Here is a 10,859-nt window from a genome sequence, read left to right on the forward strand (position 1 = left end):
GACTTCTCAAGTTCTTCTCTTTGCCTTCCCTTCTTTCCTCTTACTCAGCTTCCTAGTTTAGACCCCCAGCCATGTCCAGAGTGCTGCCCCCACGTCCCCCCATGAGAAGTGTAAGTTGATGGGCTCTGCATCTGGACCGACGTGGAACATGGAGGGCTAGACGCATTCCCCATCAGTGAGGCAGCGCTCTCACAGGTCTGATCGACTTCCAGAGCCCCCCAGCGCTCATAGCAGACCACGTTGCGCTGCCTCGACGGGGGCTTGCCCATGACTCAGCTGCGACTCACGCGGCTCCGAACCAAATACCCGCATGCAAGGCCTCTATCTCGAAGTACCCATTCCCCTCCCCCGGTGATCAAAGGCTGCGGTGCTTCAAGCAGGACCGTTTTAGTGAAAACATGGAAGGGGGGTTGACGGCATGAACCCCAAGCCGGTGCTGTTTGATATGAGGTTCCACCCGGGAATATCTGAGCTCCTTTCTGACTTCCACTCGCGCCCACGCAGCCGCAGAGTTGCTGGCTGCTTGGGGGATGGGATGCGGGGGTGGCACTGACGGAGGACATAGCCTGGTTCTCGCTCAAAATCCAGGAGCCAGGAAGGTTACCGACGTCTCTTTTTTCTTTTGATAGCAAGAGAAGGAACAGAGACGTCCGTATTAACAGTTGGAGGCAATATATTTGTATATTTTATATGTACATATCTGCTTTTAGTGAAAATGCTTTTGAAACCGAACCTAAAAGCTACGATGGAGACTGTTTTGGTTCCGTCACAAAAGTAGCCTCTCTGTGTACTGTGTTCTCAAAGCACGGACTTTTTTAGTTCCCCCCGCAGAAAACACCTCATCTACGGTGCATACCCAGTTTCATTAGCATCAAATACAGTGACGAACCACTGGCGCTCCCAGTGAAAATGCAATATTAATAACATCTTTTGAAGACACTCATTAGTTATATTACCAACTTTTTGAGTGTGAGAACAGAACTGAGAGAAGATCAGTTTGTTTGGGGTAAGAAACAGAGAATTATGAGTGACCCCATTGTAAGTAGTGTATCTAGCAGTGTAAGTCACCTTGGTGAATAAGGTGTGTGGGCTGATAACACTACAAAGAGTTCGCTGGAAGTCGCTTTGGAGAAAAGCATCTGCTAAATAAATAACTGTATTTGTTTGCAAGGTAGAATCTGATTCTCAAATGATAATAGACTGAAAAAAACAATAGAAAACATTTGCAGTCCACTTCAGCTGGGGACTAAAGGTAAACAGGAAGAAAGAGTGAAAGCTTATAAAACTGAGGATTGTCTCTGGATGCAGAGTGACGCTCCACCAAGTGACTCCGCCACATAAACGCCTCCCTCCTTCTTCAAGTTCCTCTCAGAAATGATCTTGCTGCAGTGGAATTTTTTTTTTGCCCTCCCACTGCGTGCATATGGAAGGGCACTTTATCTTTCAAACCTGGGCCATGAGGTCACAGCTTCCTTGTGGTTTGGGAAGTTGAGAAACACATTGGTTTCATTGACGTACAACTTGAACCTGATGACTCCAGTTTCTTGAAGCCTTGGCTTGTAACGCATAAACTGTGTAACATGTTAACACGTCAAGTTGGTAGCACAACGCATTGACGAACGCCCGCTAAGAAGCTGCAGACTATGTATTCATTACTTGGAACTGGAGGGATCAAGAATTATTGGAAATAAAATCTACGTATGCTGCACGTCCTTCACATATGTTGTTGTTGTCACGTCCACGCCCACAACTCAACCAACAGCACCTGACTAACTGCTCACCCTTTAAAAGACCCTCCTCAGCTCCCATACCTTTGTGGAATCTCATCAGAGACAACCGTCCTCCTTTGTGATGTCCAGTTGACACGCAACCCTTGTTCTCAGTTCTCGTCCTCCAGTTTTCGTCCCTTCGCTTTGTCTCCCGACCACGTCCATGGATCTTCATTTCAACGCCGACCGCCGATCGACCGACTCTTCGCTTCATCTCCTGACCTCGCCCATGGATTCCCGCTGTGACCCTGACCGCCGATCGACCGACCATCCGCCTGTCCCCGGCACCAATAACTTGCCTGATCCCCTGAATCCAGACGAACGACTCCGCACTTGGGTCCTGCCATCACGGTTCTCTCGGCCCCCCATGACAGTTTTGGCCATTTGGCTGTTGAAAAGATTTTAATGGACATACATAAGATTTGTGTCATGGCAACACAGTCAACTGCACTGTTGCCTGACAATGCCAGTGTTTGGGATTAAACAGAAGCCCAGCTCTAAACATCTAGAGTTTACATGTTTTCCCAGTATTTTCATGGCTTTCCTCCAGCTACCCCATTTTCCTTCCACATTCCAAAGACATCTATGTATGCTGCCTAAGGCCCTATGGCTTCTCTGATTCAAACCATAAAACTTCATATATAACCTGTTTACAATGACTTTCCCATTACAGCACACTGGCATTTAAAAGCACTAATTGACAGCACTTTTCCATGTCCTCACTGCTAAAAGAAGAACACAATAGAACAGCTTCTCCTGTAGCATTTGGGAGAAGGCGCAGGATAAGTCAGCATCTTTAACTGTCTTCCCTCCTCAGAGGACTTCTAGACCTGCCGTGCCCCGTGGACCAGGACAGCCTGAGCGTTCCTGGCAAACAGTAAAAATTACTGCCCACAGCATAATCGACTGCATTCTCTTTGAGAGTGTGATAAGTCACCTTGCAGTTGGGATGTGAGATCGCACCTGAGCGCTTCCACTTGTTGGGATCAGAAACTGCTGTCATCAAGGAACGGGGAGAAAACTCAGACTACCTGTCTTCGGCCGGCTGGCACAAAGAAATAGTCAGCATATGAGCTTCCCATAAGCAAACAATGTTTACACAGTTGTATTGTGTTGGTCTGTGTTGTTTCTGGGGGGCGCGGTGGCGCAGCAGGTTTGGCCGGGTCCTGCTCTTTGGTGGGTCTGGGGTTTGAGTCTTGCTTGGGGTGCCTTGTGATGGACTGGCGTCCCGTCCTGGGTGTGTTCCCTCCCCCTCCAGCCTTACGCCAGGTTAGGCTCCAGCTTGCCACGACCCTGCTTGGGACAAGCGGCTTCAGCAACTCTGTGTGTGTGTGTGTGTGTGTGTGTGTGTGTGTGTTGCTTCTCCAATCTGGTCTCATTTTTGAGAATGGATTTAAAAATAAAATGAAAAGCCCAGCTGCTGGGGATATACTGAAGAAAAACCAAAACACAATAACAAAATGTTGATGTAGGTGTGTATTATCCCTGACAGCATCTGTATTTATTTAATGGATTGTGATTGTGACTCACTTTATTAATCACTTGGGAGAACGAGAAGGTTATGGGTGTGAAATACACAAAATAGACATAAATAGACAGGAATATACAAAATGCGTGTATGAAAAGTTAAACTGGCAGATGAGTAATTCAACTACATATGTTTTACATTCGTCCCCTCAACTTCATTACATTTTATGTTGAGCTCTAATACAAAAACTTCACCTTTAAACAGACTGATGAAAATTGACTACATAAGACTATTATTCCTACAGCAGACTACTATATGTGGACTTGGAGAAAGGCGTCTAAGAAATGAATAAATGTAAATGTAACGGGTTGGGGGGGTGGAGAGGCAGATTTTGACCGAAATGAAAAAAAGGATGAGAAAGAGAAAGGAAGCGAACAGAACTGGTGCGAACTGGTGTGACATATAGCGTAAGTCCACAAGACCAGCATTTTGTAAGTTGAGCTGTTGCTCTGCAATTCACAATGTGCACATGTGCAACACTCTCTCTCAGACAACTCCACATTTTGAGACAATCCCAATGAAGACAACAGCTGTAAAAGAGTTGTTTCTTTGGAGTATTGTTTATCCAGATTGCATCACTGTTTGTCCCACACCGCTACGAGTTCTGATTCCTTGCCAGTTTCCTTGGTAACGAATACTTCTGCTTTCCCTAAAAATTCATGAGAAAAATTCTTGAGAGAAATTTTTTAAAAAAACCAAATCTTGATCAAAATAAGCAGGGCAAACAAAATACAAAAACGTGCAGAGCAGTTAACATGTTCTTGCTGAAATCTGAGTAACTTGTGCTCAAGACTGTACAGTTTATTATTACTGCGGGTAACCAGAGCAGATTTGTCACTACCTCCAGAGTCTCGAATCTTCCTTTATTATTTAAAAAATAATGAAGCTGACCCCATATTATTTTCTCGTTTTTTTAATATTGGCATGAAACATGCAACTGTTTTATTCAACTCTCCACCGAGACCCAGTGGGGCTGCCTCTAGGGTTAGGGTTTTTACAACGGATCATGAAGACCAAAGCTCCACGTATTTCCCCCTTCATGGGAAGGGACAGCAAGAACAGTGAACGACGCCTCTGAAACCCCCAGGGATATTTTAGTCAAATAGGGGAAAGGTCCAGCTCCCCAAATGAGGAAGTAGTCAGCTACTGAAATAGCCCCATCCCAGCGAAGGACCGTCTCAGTCTCACTTTAATAACCGAAATTTAAATACATACCATTTTTTAACAAATGGAGGAGCAGTTATGTAAAATATACTTGTACATGCTCTAAAGAATTGTATAAATTGTTAAAAATTCAGCAGTGAAGAAAAAAACATAAAGACGAAAGCTGAAGCACTTAGTGTACCATTGTCCGCAATGAACAATGGAAGGAAATTCTGTTCAGCAAGAGCGCCAGCCACAGTGGACTCTTACGAATGTCACCAGTTGTGCTTTGAAAAACTTTCCAACATGCAGCGAACGCACAAACTGAGAATAGGATATGTGGGGAAAGGGAATCTGACTTTCAATTTCTCGTCCGTGCCTCGTTTTTTTACGCGAAAGCAAAACAAAAAATAAACAAATGAGACAGAGAGAAAGAGAAAGAGGGGAAGAGGAAAACCTCAGAGGCAGTTATTAAGTTCTTTTGGTGCGGCTCTTGAAAGACCACATTGAACGTGTCTCGGAGACAGCAGGCGGCCCAGGGTGGGGGGGTGGCGCGCCACGTGACCTCGCTCAGCCTCGTCATGTCATCGCACCTCATCGCGGCAATACGCGTCTCCTCAGCCACGTGCAAAGTTAAATTATGCTGTAGATTCCAGTGAAGTTTCTTTTTTCTCGTCACATGTGTGCTTGTGTGTGCTTTCCTCTGCTGTTACTCGAACACCCACAGGTCACCACAACCATGTGATTCTGAGAATACGACCAGAGAAGCACTGGCTCCCTACACGCCTCAAATGTTACAATGACTAGATTGTTCATTCCCAACTAAGGCCTCCCACTGGGCTATATTGGCCTTAATGTTGCATGCATGCAAGGTGCTGAGTTGGAGCCAACCCATAGCGACCACTCGCGTGGCCTCCAAGGCAAGTCAAGGGAGGAACAGAGGTGGGTTGCCAGGTCCTTCCTCTGCATGGCGGGGGGGCAAACACAGGGAGAAAGACAGAGCAGCTGAACACCCCAAGCAGGACTCAAACCCCAGACCCGCCACCCCCTGGCTTTAATTTTATTACCCATTTACTGGGAACGCTAAGGGAAGGAAATGCGACTAGAGACTGTGTCTGTCATGTAGAAACTACATCAACAGTACATTGTTTCTGGGATGGTTGGTTCGTGTTCTTCCCATGTTTATGTCATTTTCCAAAGATATGGTAATTTGGAGACTCTAAACCACTGCTTGCGTGTGTATGAGTGAGTGAATGAGTGTGTGCATAATTGCCTTGTGATAGACTGGCGTCCAGTCCTGGGTGTACACTGCATTGCACCCTGTGCCTCTGAGATGGGCTCCAGACCACCGTGAGCCCATGTCGTGACGAGTGCTCATTGATGACACAATGTAGCAAAAATTTCATCTCGTCCATTTCTTATTTAGTTTTGTTTCATTAAGCATAATTTAGACGTTAGTTCGTACTATATGTCAGTTTTTAGAAAAATATTCCACATGAATTTTGGCACCGGTCTCCAAACACTGAATATTCTGGTACTTTTAAGTATCTGGTGCTTTCTAGAAGGTTTTGGTACTTTCTAGAATTTTCTGATGCCTTCTAGAATCTTCCAGTGGCTGTAAAGTAGGAAACTAAAACTGGTACTCTAGTCTCAAAGAACTGGTAGTATTTCTGTAATCTGTAAACTTTAATCATAATCAACATAATTAAGAACTTTGAAAAATGTTATTGCTTTGTGTTATGGATTGATGGATGGAAGGATGCATGGATGAATGCTATTTCTATAAATATTGCTCTTTCAGCGTCACTGTGCCGCTTTGGAAGAAGTAGATTGATCGATTAAAGAAAAAGTGTAACCTTTCTGTCCCTAATATTAAACACACACACACACCCACACAAGCAAACACCTACACATACTAGAGGAAATGAACAACATCCTGTACAAGTCGAGTCTGCCTCTTCCTCTTCACAGGAAGTTCGGTTTGTGGGTCAGTATGTCCTTAGTTTAACAGCGAGAAGCTCGCTGTTCTAGACTACTTCCTCCCCTAAACCACAGGGCACTGAACGAGTTTCAAGTCAATGTGTGTTCACTTCTTTAAAATTAGGCCACAGCAGCTGAGGATGGCGATTGTGGACAGTGATGGACACAAGTCAAGCTGGACTAAGGATCAAACATTTGCATGTTTCATTCCCAAGAGGGAAATTGTTGCTGTACACACTTGGCTTGTCAAGAAACTGTCCCCTAGTCACCCAAACAAATATGGATGAACAATAATGGCTGGATTAATGAAGAAACTGGATCTCTTTTGAAGGGTCACTTGAGCCCAGCTCTCCCACAGACTTTTGACTGCGTGTTGATAACCCTACAAAGCGAAATCAGCAGTGTTATATCAATGCCGAGGGGTGTTTTTTTCAAAACAAGGCAACAAAGCAAATTTTGACTGATTTAAAACAGCTGATTTTACTGTGTGCTCAGTACCAGTTAACGTGAGCGCAGCTGTGTTCGTGAGGCTAAACTCAGTATCCAATTTGTTCCTTCCCTTAGGGTTGGGGGCTCGCCATGCAAGTGGGTGGCTGCGGTGGTGTGCGAGCTTTACATGGGGGCACCTGAAAGCTGGAGGTCTGGGGGGGAGGCATTTTAATGTCTTTTCAGAGCAGGTCTAGGGTTGCATTAAAGTCTCTTTGCAGATCAGCCCTCATGGTGGAGGGTAAAGTCACTCCTGGGTGTATGTTTCCCTTCTGGCTATTAGGGTGATGATAACTGGGCAATTACACAGGTGCTCATTTGGGGTCCATAAGTCTGAACTCTTTGATGTTGCCCAAAGACACAGACAACGGAAGGCTTGGGAGACGGGGGGATGGAGACAAAAGGTAAAATACACGATGAATAGTGAACTTCAACATCAAGAGTCAAACCAACCATTCCTAGTCAAGCAAACTTCCAACAGTCATACACACCATCTGTAAAGGAGTAATGCCCCTAATGTCAATCCCAAAAAAAATGGCAATAATCGTTGAGGGGGTGATTACCTGCACCTGCCTCTTGCATTTTTTTTCTGGACCTTTTTATTACTTTTATGGCCTATTCCCCTTTGTCCCTGTACAGTACATGTAATGGGCTGACATAAACAGAACATGTGGCTCCACCACATTGAACCTTTCTTCCTCTGCGTTGCCAGATCGTAAAAGTGCCCACCAACTGTTCTTCACTAAATAAGTGTCTGTACTTAAACGGGGCTGGAGAATCGTAAACCATTAACGGGAGATGTCTTCAAGGGGATTAGAGAAGTGGTTTTGGTGGGCTCACGAAGGGCATTCCAGGGTGCATAAAAAAACCCCAAGCAGCGTTCGCGCTTCAGAGCTCATTTGGGAGATCATGTGGTGTGAGGTGTTATATTTTGTATGAAATGCTTTGTGTATGAGATGTTGAAATTCTGGCTCGTTCTGGTAATTGAAGGCACAACTCAGAGAGGAAAGGATTTACTGTAACAGTCTCATTCTACTGATTGAGGCTTTTTTGCAAACAGAAGTGTTGGATTAATTGACTTAATGGTTGACTTTCTTTTCCCTTATCTCCCCAAATTTAATTAGAGTGTTATTCTAGATGTTTTGCCCTCCTTATGACTTAACTGTGTAGACCAGCAGTAAAATGAATACACAGACGGGTAGTTTGACAGCAAAGGATTAATCCCAGATCCCAAAGTCACTGGATCAACACCCCAGGTGTAAAAATATGGGGCTCTTGTTTCTCATAAACTAAAGGTACTTCTTGTAACAGTAAAATACCTAACCGTATAAATAGCTAATGCTATTTATGACATTTTGTTGTTAAGCTTTGGAAAAACAACAAAGAAATAACAAGCAGCGTATGAATGTGTGAATTCATGTAAATATATTCATGTTGCATGGGCTAAAAAAAAAAACTGTTGACTGAAATCTGAAATCGTTGAATGAAAGGAGTTATGGTAATGCAAGCAGTCACTTGTGAATAGTCCAAAGTTGCAGAGCAGAGCCAGTAGACATATTTAGGTTCACAGACTGCTTAGGAACAGTCAGTGCCAATAAGTTCATTGTAATAAATACAATAAATATGAGGACGTTTAAAATGTGAATTTCTATCCACTCTGAGCTATTGCACAAAAAGTGTTTTATATATATGAAGCAAATCTTATGAGAATCAACCACATGAGTTCTGGCTGCACATGAAGAAAGGAAGGAAGAGGAACCGGGAAAAAAATTAACCGCACTGCTGTGCAAATCGCGGGCGGTCTCTGAAGTGCACTTCCAAACCAATGGCACCGTTTCCGCACCAAGCAAAATCGTTGGTGCTGGTGGCCAGCGGGGATGGCACCCTGAACCGGGCGAAACATTCAGCAGTTTCGCAGCTGAGTGAAACTGTATATCTGCACACGGGGAGTGGTGGGCAACAGGAGCGCCATCAGAGCGACGACTGCGGTGATGGGAGACCTGACTGTTTTGGGCGGTGACTGAAATGAACATTTTAACCGTTTGAGTGCCGGACAGATCTGAGTAGACTGTGGTCTTCTTTGTGAAAGTTTTTCTTTTCTCTCTCTCGCCGTGTGAGGGGTTTCAGAAGTGCTTCTTTACACTCGAGGCGTTTCCGCTTGAAGCCCCACAAAGCCGTTTGTTTAGTAAGAGTCTGCCTTTGCCGGAGCGAGCCACACAAGGGCAAAATGGGCCGTCAGTGAATGCCAAACAGGTGAAGGGGCAAAGAAATACAACTGACGGTAGTGTAGTATCAATGAATGAACTTGACAAGATTTAATCAAAATGACACATGTGCAAATTAATCATGCATGGTCATTTTACAAATGATGTAAGATACGTACTTAAACATCACACATATAAACGCTCTAATTTTTAACATGCTGCTCTTTTCAGAGTTTGGAATAATAACAACACACTTCCTCTTGAAAAGATATTTTAAGTGAAGAGTGAACTTCCTTTTTTGACAACCGGTACTGTGTAGATCGAAAAGGAAGCAGTTAGCCCACTTTTGACGGCAGAAGGTCTAACAGATAAACTTTTGGAAGGTTATGTTTTTATTCTCATTTGCAGCTTGCAATAACAGACTTATAGACAAATGCAAGGCAAGAGAGAAAATGTGCACCTTGCAGGGCGAGAGAGTACAACCCGCAGAGGCATGAGGGTGATATTCGGCGATCATGAGGTTGTTCTACATCTGCTGAGTAAATGGCAGGTGATTTGTGTGACTGTGCAATGGCGTCATGGGGCTCATGAATCAAAGGTGCTTCTGCAGGTGTGTATAATGACTAAAAAAAAAAAGGATAAGCAGGAGATATAAACAGAAAAGTGATGCAGACTTAACCGGAGAGGAGAGGAGAGAAATATGTGTGTGTGTGTGTGTGTGTGTGTGTGTGTAAGCGTTGGGGGCTGAGGAGGCACCAGTTGTGGTGAGATAAGTGCAGTGCTTCTAGGCAGCTGGATGTACATCTGCATGATGCGGTGGCACGAGAACATGTGGACCACCTACACACCTGCGATGCAAAACGTGCCGAGAATCCCAAAAAGCTGGAAAAGGTCTTTCAGGGCTGCTTCAAAGAAGACGCAAGGGTGCTCTAGTGCACATGTGTGTTTTTCTCCCCCTCTAGATATTGTTGAGCTCTTTTGTTCTCAGAGTTCACACGAAAGGTCTACAAAAAAATCTCTTCAAAAGCTGCGTGAAACAAACCTTGAAAAAAAAAAAACACACACACACACACACAAGCAAAAAACATGAAACGCCAAACGCTGCCTGAGGACTTCTCCCACCGTAAAACTTGGTTGAACTTTTCCCACAATCTAACTGGCACCCGAACGGCCCACTGCATCTCGATCCATTTCTTCAACAAAACCAAACATTTTTCTCCTCGAGTTTCTGATCTACTTCTGCAGCTTAAATCGAGTTACCAGCTTTGTGTGATATATAAAAAATTCGAGTTGAACAAAGTTCCCAGTTCCACGTTACCTATTTAGGTTGTTTTGCATTTCCTGCTGGGACTCACAGCTCACGACAGTTTTCACTTTTGCACCCTTCAGGGCTCCGAACCTCCAGCGTTTCAGTCTAAAGCACATTCCACACCATCTGCCGCTTTCTCATATGATCACCAGGAGTCAGCTCGACCTGTTCGGTGAGGCTTTAGCCATTGAACCATTCCATACTTGAATTCATTGAGCACTTTTGTGAGCTCTCTGTCACGCAAAAGCTGGTGTAGCTGTAAATGGGCAGATGTGCACATCGCCCACCCGAGTCTCTCAGCATCCAAGGGGCAAGTGACATCATGAGAAATGAAAATAAAATCTATCTAGTTATATATAATAGCTGACGCAGTTAGTTTCAGGAGCACTTTGAAGATGCGCATGAAACAATAGCTGTGAGAAATCAAGCTTTTACAATAC

This window comes from Scleropages formosus, chromosome 20 (assembly GCF_900964775.1).
Source record: "Scleropages formosus chromosome 20, fSclFor1.1, whole genome shotgun sequence".
Lineage (NCBI taxonomy): Eukaryota > Metazoa > Chordata > Actinopteri > Osteoglossiformes > Osteoglossidae > Scleropages > Scleropages formosus.